The 13,336-nt window shown below is 40.9% G+C and overlaps 1 long non-coding RNA gene across 15 annotated transcripts in view; it reads left to right on the top strand.

Moving 5' to 3' along the window:
• Positions 1 to 13,336, top strand: part of LOC139762969 (uncharacterized) — a 69,881-nt gene that overhangs the window by 19,463 nt on the left and 37,082 nt on the right. For 2 of the 15 annotated variants that reach the window (XR_011715903.1, XR_011715904.1), the window contains exons 2-3: positions 1,928 to 2,038; positions 5,171 to 5,260. This is a non-coding gene — a long non-coding RNA (uncharacterized lncRNA). Of the gene's footprint in view, positions 1 to 842; positions 2,039 to 3,006; positions 4,794 to 5,170; positions 5,261 to 13,336 lie in introns of those variants that run through there. The other 13 variants (XR_011715896.1, XR_011715897.1, XR_011715905.1 and 10 more) reach the window with 12 other exon arrangements.

The raw sequence follows: 13,336 nt of genomic DNA, 5'->3' as shown, positions 1-13,336 counted from the left end.
GTACAAAGGCAAAGGGGATAAGAGTGAGTGCTCAAATTACAGAGGTATAAGTTTGTTGAGTATTCCTGGTAAATTATATGGGAGGGTATTGATTGAGAGGGTGAAGGCATGTACAGAGCATCAGATTGGGGAAGAGCAGTGTGGTTTCAGAAGTGGTAGAGGATGTGTGGATCAGGTGTTTGCTCTGAAGAATGTATGTGAGAAATACTTAGAAAAACAAATGGATTTGTATGTAGTATTTATGGATCTGGAGAAGGCATATGATAGAGTTGATAGAGATGCTCTGTGGAAGGTTTTAAGAATATATGGTGTGGGAGGCAAGTTGTTAGAAGCGGTGAAAAGTTTTTATCGAGGATGTAAGGCATGTGTACGTGTAGGAAGAGGGGAAAGTGATTGGTTCTCAGTGAATGTAGGTATGCGGCAGGGGTGTGTGATGTCTCCATGGTTGTTTAATTTGTTTATGGATGGGGTTGTTAGGGAGGTGAATGCAAGAGTTTTGGAAAGAGGGGCAAGTATGCAGTCTGTTGTGAATGAGAGAGCTTGGGAAGTGAGTCAGTTGTTGTTCGCTGATGATACAGCGCTGGTGGCTGATTCATGTGAGAAACTGCAGAAGCTGGTGACTGAGTTTGGTAAAGTGTGTGAAAGAAGAAAGTTCAGAGTAAATGTGAATAAGAGCAAGGTTATTAGGTACAGTAGGGTTGAGGGTCAAGTCAATTGGGAGGTAAGTTTGAATGGAGAAAAACTGGAGGAAGTAAAGTGTTTTAGATATGTGGGAGTGGATCTGGCAGCAGATGGAACCATGGAAGCGGAAGTGAATCATAGGGTGGGGGAGGGGGCGAAAATTCTTGGAGCCTTGAAGAATTTTTGGAAGTCGAGAACATTTTCTCGGAAAGCAAAAATGGGTATGTTTGAAGGAATAGTGGTTCCAACAATGTTTTATGGTTGCGAGGCGTGGGCTATGGATAGATTTGTGCGCAGGGGGTGGATGTGCTGGAAATGAGATGTTTGAGGACAATATGTGGTGTGAGGTGGTTTGATCGAGTAAGTAATGTAAGGGTAAGAGAGATGTGTGGAAATAAAAAGAGCGTGGTTGAGAGAGCAGAAGAGGGTGTTTTGAAATGGTTTGGTCACATGGAGAGAATGAGTGAGGAAAGATTGACAAAGAGGATATATGTGTCGGAGGTGGAGGGAACGAGGAGAAGTGGGAGACCAAATTTTAGGTGGAAAGATGGAGTGAAAAAGATTTTGAGTGATTGGGGCCTGAACATGCAGGAGGGTGAAAGGCGTGCAAGGAATAGAGTGAATTGGAACGATGTGGTATACTGCTTCTGTCTAATGCTTCCAGCTAATGCTCGTATCTCCTACTACTACATAATGTTCATAACTATTTCTAATATCTGTTGATCCTACCATTATGCTAAAAGGCAGGGCTAACTCATAGTGCTTACTGCAGGAAAATAGAGTTGCAAAGAATGAGATGTGTGAGCCAAGTGTTTAGTGTTGTGTGTGACAAGGAGAGATTATATGTTTATGGACATAGTGCTTGCAGTCCACATGTAGGTGAGGCTTGAAGATTTGGAAAATCACAATCTGTGCAATTAGATACGGATAAACTCTTGATTTTGTTTTTGTGTATGTACTGCTGAGGCTGTGTTTTCTGATTTTGATTATATTTGTGAGAACTTAGTTTTGGTAGCTTTTAGCATCTGAAACTATGAAAATATTTGGCGATTAGGTAAGAGATGATGATGTAGCAAGCTCATGTTGGTGTACATGTTAATGTAAGAATTACAGCACTGGGTGGGTACATATATATGGCAACAAATGATAGGTGCATTATTATATGTGAGTTATAACTTGATAGCAGTAGCAGTGCTCCTTGCACGTAGTTTTATTAAGCTCTTTTCATTGTTGACTTATTTTCCAGGTGTCTTCTGTACGAATGTGGAATGGCCTTAGTGCATGATATGGAGCAGCAGCAGCAGCAAGAAACACACATGACCACTGCCGACTCGACAGAACTTAGTTGATAATAGAAGTATGTTTGTATATAAGTGCCAGTTTAGTTTAGTTTACCAGGCTTCCAAATACTTTAGGATTTAGTGATGAGTCATTCTTACAGAATGAGTTTAGGAGGAATAACATTTTTAGTTCCATAGAAGCATGGGAGGTGGGTTGATTACAAAGGGTAGTGAGTGGTGGGATGAAGAAGTAAGATTATTAGTGAAAGAGAAGAGAGAGGCATTTGGACGATTTTTGCAGGGAAAAAATGCAATTGAGTGGGAGATGTATAAAAGAAAGAGACAGGAGGTCAAGAGAAAGGTGCAAGAGGTGAAAAAGAGGGCAAATGAGAGTTAGGGTGAGAGAGTATCATTAAGTTTTAGGGAGAATATAAAAGATGTTCTGGAAGGAGGTAAATAAAGTGCGTAAGACAAGGGAGCAAATGGGAACTTCAGTGAAGGACGCTAATGGGGAGGTGATAACAAGTAGTGGTGATGCAAGAAGGAGATGGAGTGAGTATTTTGAAGGTTTGTTGAATGTTTGATGATAGAGTGGCAGATATAGGGTGTTTTGGTCGAGGTGGTGTGCAAAGTGAGAGGGTTAGGGAAAATGATTTGGTAAACAGAGAAGAGGTAGTAAAAGCTTTGCGGAAGATGAAAGCCGGCAAGGCAGCAGGTTTGGATGGTATTGCAGTGGAATCTATGAAAAAAGGGGGTGACTGTATTGTTGACTGGTTGGTAAGGTTATTAAATGTATGTATGACCCATGGTGAGGTGCCTGAGGATTGGCGGAATGCGTGCATAGTGCCATTGTACAAAGGCAAAGGGGATAAGAGTGAGTGCTCAAATTACAGAGGTATAAGTTTGTTGAGTATTCCTGGTAAATTATATGGGAGGGTATTGATTGAGAGGGTGAAGGCATGTACAGAGCATCAGATTGGGGAAGAGCAGTGTGGTTTCAGAAGTGGTAGAGGATGTGTGGATCAGGTGTTTGCTTTGAAGAATGTATGTGAGAAATACTTAGAAAAGCAAATGGATTTGTATGTAGCATTTATGGATCTGGAGAAGGCATATGATAGAGTTGATAGAGATACTCTGTGGAAGGTATTAAGAATATATGGTGTGGGAGGCAAGTTGTTAGAAGCAGCGAAAAGTTTTTATCGAGGATGTAAGGCATGTGTGCGTGTAGGAAGAGAGGAAAGTGATTGGTTCTCAGTGAATGTAGGTTTGCGGCAGGGGTGTATGATGTCTCCGTGGTTGTTTAATTTGTTTATGGATGGGGTTGTTAGGGAGGTGAATGCAAGAGTTTTGGAAAGAGGGGCAAGTATGAAGTCTGTTGTGGATGAGAGAGCTTGGGAAGTGAGTCAGTTGTTGTTCGCTGATGATACAGTGCTGGTGGCTGATTCATGTGAAAAACTGCAAAAGCTGGTGACTGAGTTTGGTAAAGTGTGTGAAAGAAGAAAGTTGAGTAAGTGTGAATAAGAGCAAGGTTATTAGGTACAGTAGGGTTGAGGGTCAAATCAATTGGGAGGTACGTTTGAGTGGAGAAAAACTGGAGGAAGGAAAGTGTTTTAGATATCTGGGAGTGGATCTGGCAGCGGATGGAACCATGGAAGTGGAAGTGAATCATAGGGTGGGGGAGGGGGCGAAAATCCTGGGAGCCTTTAAGAATGTGTGGAAGTCGAGAACATTATCTTGGAAAGCAAAAATGGGTATGTTTGAAGGAATAGTGGTTCCAACAATGTTGTATGGTTGCGAGGCGTGGGCTATGGATAGAGTTGTGCGCAGGGGGGTGGATGTGCTGGAAATGAGATGTTTGAAGACAATGTGTGGTGTGAGGTGGTTTGATCGAGTAAGTAATGTAAGGGTAAGAGAGATATGTGGAAATAAAAAGAGCATGGTTGAGAGAGCAGAAGAGGGTGTTTTGAAATGGTTTGGGCACATGGAGAGAATGAGTGAGGAAAGATTGACCAAGAGGAAATATGTGTCGGAGGTGGAGGGAACGAGGAGAAGTGGGAGACCAAATTGGAGGTGGAAAGATGGAGTGAAAAAGATTTTGAGTGATCGGGGCCTGAACATGCAGGAGGGTGAAAGGCGGGCAAGGAATAGAGTGAATTGGATCGATGTGGTATACCGGGGTTGACGTGCTGTCAGTGGATTGAATCAGGGCATGTGAAGCGTCTGGGGTAAACCATGGAAAGTTGTGTGGGGCCTGGATGTGGAAAGGGAGCTGTGGTTTCGGGCATTATTGCATGACAGCTAGAGAATGAGTGTGAACGAATGGGGCCTTTGTTGTCTTTTCCTAGCACTACCTCACACACATGATGGGGGAGGGGGATGGTATTCCATGTGTGGCGAGGTGGCGATGGGAATGAATAAAGGCAGACAGTGTGAATTGTGTGCATGGGTATATATGTATGTGTCTGTGTGTATATATATGTGTACATTGAGATGTATAGGTATGTATATTTGCGTGTGTGGATGAGTATGTATATACATGTGTATGGGGGTGGGTTGGGCCATTTCTTTCGTCTGTTTCCTTGCGCTACCTCGCAAACGCGGGAGACAGCGACAAAGCAAAATATATAAAAATAGAAAATGAGTTCATTAAAAGATAATTTTTGAATGAGGAATAACATTTTTACTTGCATAAAAGTTCATTAAAAGATAATTTTTGAATCATAGTTGTAAATGCGATCGAGAGACTTTCATAGATATGGTCCAGTGTTGCTTATGTTTGAAGATACTTTACATGGTCATCATAGACTCGAGAGAACTTAGTTGATAATAGAAGTATGCTTTTGTATAACTGTAAGTTTAGTTTAGTTTACCAGTCTTCCAAATACTTGAGGATTTAGTGATAAATCTATAAAATGAATCCAGCAAGAATAAAATTCTTACTTGCATGGAAGTTCATCGAAAGATGATTCTTAAATAGTTGTAAATGCAATGAAGACTATCATAGATATGGTCCAGCAGGGCTTATGTTAAAACATACTTAACAGAGCTTAGAGAGCATTTTCTTGCACATAAAAATGATCTTGTCTATATATTAAAGATTTAAGTTGAAAATTAAATTATGGAAGAAAACATTCTTGAACTTTGTTGAATAGTTGATTTAACTTTCTGTTGCTCAGTTGTAGAAATTAATATTTAGCATTGACTTTCAGGTACACTGTGTAGCACACCAGCAATTTGGAAAAAGAAATTTCCTTCAATAGCATTGTTGGTACTGCTATGGATATAACAAATGATTTGTGGTAATTGGTTAATATATATTGAAAATTGTTTTAAGGGAGACCAATATTAATTGCAAGATTTGAGTGTCTATTGAACAAAATGCATTCGATAGAAAATGGCTTTCAAGGCCTGAGATTAGATACTTCTGAAAATATATATGTATTTATTATACTTAACCACTGTCTCTTCGCATTAGCGAGGTAGTACAAGCAAACAGACGAGGAATGGCCCAACCCACCCACACATATATACAAATACATTTCAACATATACATGTATGTACATACAGACATATACATATATACACATGTACATATCCATACTTGCCACCTTCATCCATTTCCTTTTGCCACCCCGCAACACTTGAAATACCATTTCCCCCCATCTAGTGAGGCAGCTCCAGGAACAGACAAAAAGGCCACATTCGTTCACACTGTCTCTCGCTGTCATGTATAATGCACTGAAACTGCAGCTTTCTTTCCATATCCAGGCCCCACAGACCTTTCCATGGTTTAACCCAGACACTTCACATGCCCTGGTTCAATCCATTGACAGCATGTCCACCCTGGTATACCACATCATTCCGATTCACTCTATTCCTTGCATGCATTTCACCTTCTTGTATATTCAGGCCCTGATCGCTCAAAATCTTTTCACTCCATCCTTCCATCTCCAACTTGGTCTCCCCGTTCTCTTTGTTCCATCCACCTCTGGCCCATATATCCTCGTCAACCTTTCCTCTTGTTCTCTCCATATATCCAAACCATTTTAGCATCCCCTCTTCATCTCTCTCAACCACTCTTTTTATCATCACTGTTCTTACTCTTTCATTACTTGCTCAGTCATGCCCTGGTTCAATCCATTGACAGCAGGTTGACCCCAGTAAACCGCATAGTTCCAGTTCACTCTATCCTGCACACACATTTAACCCTCTTGAATGTTCTGTCCTTGATTGCTCAAAATCTTTTCACTCCATCTCCAATTTGGTCTCTGCATTTTCCTTGTTCCATCCACCTCTGGCCCATATATCCTCGTTGTCAACTTTTCCTTTTGTTCTCTCCATATATGCTGTCTCATCCACATTTTTTATCTGTTCTCTTTCATTACTTGCTCAATCATGCCCTGGTTCAATCCGTTGACAGCAGGTTGACCTCAGTATACCATATAATTCCAGTTCACTCTATCCTGTACACTCATTTAACCCTTTTGAATGTTCAGGCCTTGATTGCTTAGTCTTTTCACTCCATCCTTCCATTTCTGACTTGGTCTTCCTGTTCTTTTGTTCCATACTCCTTTGGCCCATATATCCTCATTGTCAACCTTCCCTCACTCATTCTATCCATATACCCAAACCATTTTAGCACACCCTCTTCAGCTCTCTTAACCACACTTCTTATCACAGTTCTCTTACCCTTTCATTACTTGCTTAATCAAACCACCTCACACCACATATTGTTCTTATGAAGCATTTCATTTCCATCACATCCACCACCCTCTGCACATCCTTATCTATACCCCATGACCCTTATCCATATAACGTTGCTGGAACTAATATTCTTTCAACCATTTTTTCCCTCCTAGATGATCTCTCTCTCCAAACATTCCACACTCCCAGAACCTTCACACCCTCACCCACCCTATGATTCCCTTTATTTCCAAGTTTCTATTTGCTGCCATGTCCAGTCTTCACCTTCAATTTTTCTTCATTCACATTCACAACTCCGTCAAACCTAATAACCTTGTTTTTATTCACATTTGATCAGTTTCTTTAACATGCACTTCCAAACTCATGTTGCCAGGTGCATGAGCAATAATAATCAACCCACATCATTCTAGAATTCAATTTCTTATTCTTTCAAATGGCTCCACAACTTCAGGAGTAATGCTGCTACTGCCTTGGATCTTATCCACTCACCAACCCCTGAATTTACTGCAATGGCATTTCCAAACCATTCTTACTGTTTATCCTTGAGCTTTGTTTCACTCGGCCAGAACATCCCTGTTTCTTTGCTGAAGTGCACCATCTCTCATCTTGATTACTTTCACTGCTTGGTATTGTGTGTAATGACTCCGGCAGAAACAAACAGCTGTTTGATGGACTGACTTGACTGACGACTATGGTTTATCAATTTAGATATGATATTGTGCATGTTTTTTTAATTTCATTAATACTGCATGTGTATTGTAGCATAGATTGCAGTGGATGTATTAGTGCACTGTATGTAGTAAAATATTTTCTAATTGAAAAGTAGCAAGGGATAGACTGTAGAAGTATAGTGTAGTAATTGCAGCTCTTGGTATAAGAAGTTCGTTCTTGTTTCTTGCCCCTCCCCTCATGCACATGCACACAAGCATGCATGCATGTATGTGTGCTTGCGCACATATGCGTGCATGCATGCGCACATATGCGTGCATGCATGCGCACACATGCGTGCATGTATGCATGCATGCGCACACATGCGTGCATGTATGCATGCATGTGCACATATGCGTGCATGTATGCATGCATGCGCACATATGCGTGCATGTATGCATGCATGCGCACATATGCGTGCATGTATGCATGCATGCGCACATATGCGTGCATGTATGCATCCATGCGCACATATGCGTGCATGTATGCATGCATGTGCACATATGCGTGCATGAATGGATGCATGCGCACATATGCGTGAATGTATGCATGCATGCGCACTTATGCGTGCATGTATGCATGCATGCGCACATATGCGTGCATGTATGCATGCATGCGCACATATGCGTGCATGTATGCATCCATGCGCACATATGCGTGCATGTATGCATGCATGTGCACATATGCGTGCATGAATGGATGCATGCGCACATATGCGTGAATGTATGCATGCATGCGCACTTATGCGTGCATGTATCCATGTGCACATACGTGTGCATGTATGCATGCATGCGCACATACGTGTGCATGTATGCATGCATGCACACATATCCATGCACATGTACACATACGTATGCATGAGCACACATACCCATGCATGTATGCATGCACACGCACACCACACGGGTAACTGAGACAATTCAAATCTTCTCAATTCGTACTTTCACCCTAGCAAACCTGTCCCTCTATCCTACTAAACCTAATAACCATGCAATTATTGACATTTACTCGCAACTGCCGTCTTTAACACACAATACCAACTCGGTCACCAGCTTGTGCAGTTTCAGTTAATAATCTGCCACTACTGCTGTGTCATCGGCAAACTGAATCTCTTCCCAGGCCCTCACTACCTACAGAATGCATACTTGCCCCTCTGTTCAAGACCTTTGTATTTATCTTCCTACCACTTCAGTCATAGTGACACTCCAGACCCATAACATAAACCTTCATGTGGAACCACTTTCCATTCTTCCTACCCACCCACACACACGTACCTTACACCCATCATAGATTTTCATTGCTTCTGGCTGCTTCCTCCTAGACCAAGTATTTGTAAGACCATCCACAAAGTGTGTCAACCTTATCAAATTCTTTATCCATATCCATAAATGCCACATACCCATATTTGTTTTTCACAGTCTAATGCAAACACTTGATCCATAGATCCTTTACCACTTGGGAAACCATGTTGCACTTCCCCAGTGTGCTGTTCTGTACCTGCCTTTGCCATCTGTCACCATTCTTCCTTACAGCTTACCACGCATGCTTAACAAACCTCTTGTACCTCTGTATTTTGAAAACTCTATTTTTGTCCCACATGCCTTTACGTTGTGGCACTATACATGCATTCTGCCAATCTTTGGGGACCTCTCCATGATCCATGCGTACATTGGAAATCCTATCTAAACAATCTACAACAATCGTCCTGTCATAAGAAATTCATCTGCAATATCATCACTTCCACTACCTTGCTATGTTTTATCACATGTAAGGCTTTCACTTTCTCTTCTTATTTCGCCAAACTCTTTTCCATGGCCGGATCACTTCACATACTTCCCTGACCCAAACAGCCTACTTCTGCTGCCTTATCAAACATTCAGCAATCCTTCAAAATACTCGATCTCTCGTCACTTCCTGTTACCACCTAATTGGCCCCTTCACTGAAGTTCCCAGTTGCTTTGTTTTCATGAAATATTAAATCTTTCCGAAACATTATCCCGATGTTTACAGACACACTCGTTCCATCTTTCAATTGCCCTCTTTTTCAGCCCCTGTACCACTTTGCACACCTCCCCGACCAAAACGCCCTATATCTGCCACTGTCATCAAACACGTTCGACAAACCTTCAAAATACTTGCTCCATCTCCTCCTTGCTTAAAAACTACTTAACTCCCCCTTTGCCGATGTTCCTGTTTGTTCTCTGGTCTTATGCACATTATTTACCTCCTTCCAAAACATCTTTTTATTTTCCCTGAAATTTAATGATACTGTCTCACCCCAACTCTCATTTGCCCTCTTTTTCAACTCTTGCACCTTTCTCTTGACCACCTGCCTATTTCTTTTATACATCTCTGTCATTTGCACTACTTTCCTGCAAGAATCGTCCAAATGCCTCTCTTTTCTTTCACTAACAACCTTACTTCTTCATTCATCCCACCACTCACAACCCTTTCTGATTGGCCCACCTTTCTCATGCCACATGCATCTTTTGTGCAAGCCATCACTGCTTCCCCAAATACATCCCATTCCTCCCACACTCCCCTCACGTCATTTGCTCTCACCTTTTGCTATTCTACACTTAATCTCTCCTGGTACTTCCTCACACAAGTCTCCTTTCCAAGCTACTTTTCCAAACTATCTTTTCCCCAATATTCTCTCTCCTTTTCTGGAAACTTCTACAAATCTTCACCTTTGCCTCCACAAGATTGTGATCAGACATCCCTCCAGCTGCCCCTCTCAGCACATGAACATCCACAAGTCTTTCTTTTACCTGCCTATCAATTAATTTACATATCTTTATATAGGAGATATAAATGACAAAATTGCTTTTCATTCACCATGCGTCACACATGGAACTGTGCTAACCATACCAAGTTTTACCTCTACATTCTTGGAGGTAAATTCAAAAGGTGAATGATGGTGAGAAGTACAGGTATTTGTGTTAGGAAGAGAAAGTGGCAATTTTTCTTTTGTTCAGGGAAGCATGTAACATGTTGGATAAAGCCTTAGTTGTCGTCATTGAATGATGGCAATGACGACAGTTTGTATTTTGCATCAAAAACTATTTTTAAGATTAAATGTCATTATTCTGTTGTATAAATCAATTGTGAAAACCACTTCATATTGTCTGCCATCCAGAAACAAGGATGATAGTTTGAGTAAAAGTTATAATGTAGATTTTAAGTGACTGGAAAGCTCTAATATTTCACTGTGGAAAAGCATACAGTAGCCAGACTTTTATCCACCTTGTTTACTTTTATCCTCTATGTTTCTAGAATTTTTCTGGTAGAATTGAACAGGAAATCTTGTTGCGATGTTGACAAACCCAATTCTGCTCTCAATCGCTGTAAACTGTACTTGTAGTACCCTCTTCCCTACCCTAGAAATGCAGTATATTGACAAAACATAGATTATTTACAAATTGATGGCTTAATTGGCAATGTTTCCAACCCAGGCACATGTCCACTTGAAACTAAACCCCTCAAATATGAAAATTATTAAATCTTGTGTGTTCTGGACTCTACCGAAGTTCCCTTTGGAAATATTGCAAGGTCCTGCATGTCCAAGACGCAGCTTCCCCACTGAAGATGCTGTACATCTACTCCTCCATTGTTTACTTTCCTCACAAGGATGACTACATATCACCACAATACCTCTTTGTTTGGTGGTCCCCTCCCCTCTGTGTTGTGCAAGGGGATCCTGGGGACAGACAATGGCAGCTAAAGATGATCCTGTATGAATGGCTTTAAACTACATGAGATGCACTGATCTTTGGTCCAATACTGATCAATTTATATATTTTCACGTCATTAAAGTAATTCCAGTGAAATATCTTGGGGGACCTTTTGTGGAACCAGTGATTTTGCATATCCGAGCCAAATAATAAAGCTTTTACTGCTATCTAATCATGTACCAAGCCAAAGAAAAGGAATGTGTTAAAAAACATGTAAATGAAACCAATATGAATTTTTTTCCCCCAAGTAACCCTTGCCTTGAGAGATCATTTTGAATTAACCGCCTTACTAGCTATCTAACAATGAAATTGGTGTATGTTATTCCTTGACACCTTATTCGTGTATAATTTTTTTTAAGATGTACATTGTCACTTGTAAAATTATACAGGATGCATTATGCAACGATGAGGGAATGGTTGTAAAGATGAGTCTTTCTACTGTGCTTTATGAAAAAGGAAATTCTGCAATGTAAATCTGTATGCAGTTGCACTGAAGAAACTTTGATCATTGAATTTGTATACCTTGTTAAAAATGTTTGCACTGAAGTCTGTAAAAATACTTCATATTTCTAAAAGTACCTTGTGTATGAATTCCAAAATAATAAAGATTAGGGAAATTGGCTGTAGAGCACTTATATCCTAAACAGCTACAATAAAAAACAATGAAGAAATTTTAAAGATATTTGGCTGTCTGTCATTAACTCCCTTGCACCAAATGACATACATGCTTAGCAGCTTAAACTACAAGTGAGCTGGCTATTTTTGATTAAAGGGCAGCTGCAGTAAGACTGAGGGAGTAATCACCTTATGAGATCCCATAGAATGTTGAAGTTACCTAATGGATGCTATTAGGGAAGCATTAGAAGTACATAAGGAAGCTAATTACATGGGAATTACAATTAAATTATCCCATAAGATGCCTAATGGTGCCTAAATTACTGGGGATAATTATGAATTTACAGGCTATGAGATTGCCCATCACTGAGAATAAGTGGGGAAAGGAGCACACTAAGGTTTACTCAAGTTGAAATAGAATAACTTTGATAACTGCCAGAGATAATGGCATGTAATTAAGTAAATTTGTAAGATAGAACCTGCTATAAACTTTCAATAAAGTACTAAGTCAGTAAATGATGACATAATGGGGACTTGAGCTCTCACACATTACTGTGGCTCTTTTATACTAAGAAATTAGTTAATTATATAATTTACTTAAGTAGGAGGCTAATGTTTACACAATATAAGTATGTTGAATTTATCCTAAGTATTTATAACTCAAGAATTCATCTAAGTCCCATTGTATTAAATTTCTTCATAAATAACTCCAATACTTGGCTTTAGTTCATAAGTATCTATCAAAGACTCATTTTTCTGATCAGTGCTTTCATAAGTATTTTTCTAAGTTCATTGTACTGTGGATCAATGAAATATGTATCTCCCTTTCATTTTTTTTATTGATCTTTTCTTTTTTACATCAAATGTATACATCAAATGTATTCTTGGGTCTTCTCATCACTGCAGCCTGTTTCCTGGACCTCTCTCTCTCCCTCCCTCTCACAGCCACTTCACAATCTGAAAGATGTAAAGCAAGACCATTAGATATTGATGTTCTCAGCAGATTTGTTGCTGATGGTCAAGCTAAAAGCAAAGATGACAAGTACTCTGTCTCTCTCTTCCAGTGGCTGCTACTGCTGTAGGGTGGTGGCAGTGCTCATACTGAAAACAAAGATTATTATTACTCTTTACCTGCTATACCAAACCACCACTACCTTCACCCCCTTACTACCTAAACCTGCTGCTGCTACTGCTCTTGTTGCTGCAGCAGTGGGGGTAGAGCATGGGGGGTTATTTCCCTCCCTCTCACACCTCCCACTCTCCTACTACCCCCACCCTTCTTCCCCTACCCCCCTCCCAAACCTCCCCCCTTGCCCTCTCCCCCACCCCCCGGCCCCCCACCCCTCCCACCCACCCATCCCCCTGCCTACCTTCCCCCACCCCCCTCCCACCCTCCTCCACCCCCCTCCCACCCAAACCAACTCCCTTCCTGCTACTCCGCTGCTGCCGCTGCTGCCACTGTTGCTGCTTCTCAGTCTGTAAACACAAATAGAATTAGCATCCCCTGTACCCCACACTCTTGCTTCATTCTCGTGCCAAACTCTCATCCTCCCCTTACTGCTGCTGCTGCTGTTGCTGTTCAATCTGTCAACGTAAAGAGGAAAATTGATTAGT

This window comes from Panulirus ornatus, chromosome 45 (assembly GCF_036320965.1).
Source record: "Panulirus ornatus isolate Po-2019 chromosome 45, ASM3632096v1, whole genome shotgun sequence".
NCBI lineage: Eukaryota > Metazoa > Arthropoda > Malacostraca > Decapoda > Palinuridae > Panulirus > Panulirus ornatus.
Note: the sequence above shows the minus strand (reverse complement) of the source record. Positions and strands in the feature narration are given on the sequence as shown.